Genomic DNA, 953 nt, shown 5'->3' on the forward strand with positions numbered 1-953 from the left:
GGGTGACGGGACGGGACGGAGCTTCCGCGGCGCCCGGGGACTAAAGATAGAAAAGGCCCCGTGAGCTCATCGGCCCGCTGCACCCCGCCCTCCCCGAGTCGTGCGCTTCGCCCGTATTTTGGTCCCGCGTGCCGGATGGCTTCCGTTCTGTTCGGCTGAAGGGCTCCCAAGCGTGAAGTTGGTGGTGGTTTTTTTTTGTTATTGTTGTTTCGTACGTTTCTGTACGGGAGGAAGGCTGTGGATGTAAAAGTGGCTTGTGCCCCCGTGCATTGCTTATAGGGCCGAGCTCATGTTGCTCTTAATGGGCCTTCTCCTATCTTGTTCCTTACGGAGCAGAGTTAAAAGGTCGTGTTACCCCACTGTCATTATGTGGCAGAATTTCTGTATTTCCTTACAGCTTTTTTCCTTTGTTTCATCATTAAAGGGGTATTTCCAAGGTTTGTCATGTGGGATTTCTCAAACTAGGCAGTATAAAATGAAAATAGATTTGATTCTGTAGATGTCTGGTGAGACCAAAGCTTTCAGACAAACCTTCAGCTAATTATTCTTTCTGAATGGAGATTGCTGCTCCACATTGGGTTTAGAGATAGCATGGAATAAGTGTCATGGAGGGCGAGCATGAGACAGCCAGGAAGCTGATAGGGATTGAGACCCCAGAGCAGGTTCTCAAGACTGGACAAGCTGGCATGAGTGTACAGCACTTGCAGTGTTTCTGGAGGCTAATTTGGTCAAGAAACGTTTATTTTTAGAGTACTGCGCTTGAGAGCTCATGAAATCTGGGTACAGAGCTTGCACTCAGAAAACTTGTGCTATTTTTTGTATGTCTGTTTTAAGTTTTATTGTATCCTGGTGTTACCTGTTTGTAAGTTTGGGCAGAAGTTTGTTGGCACTGAGAATTCAGAATGCTGGGTGTTTTTTTTCCCCCCCTAGGAGTTTCTGTCTGTATTGCATAT

This window comes from Meleagris gallopavo, chromosome 8 (assembly GCF_000146605.3).
Source record: "Meleagris gallopavo isolate NT-WF06-2002-E0010 breed Aviagen turkey brand Nicholas breeding stock chromosome 8, Turkey_5.1, whole genome shotgun sequence".
NCBI lineage: Eukaryota > Metazoa > Chordata > Aves > Galliformes > Phasianidae > Meleagris > Meleagris gallopavo.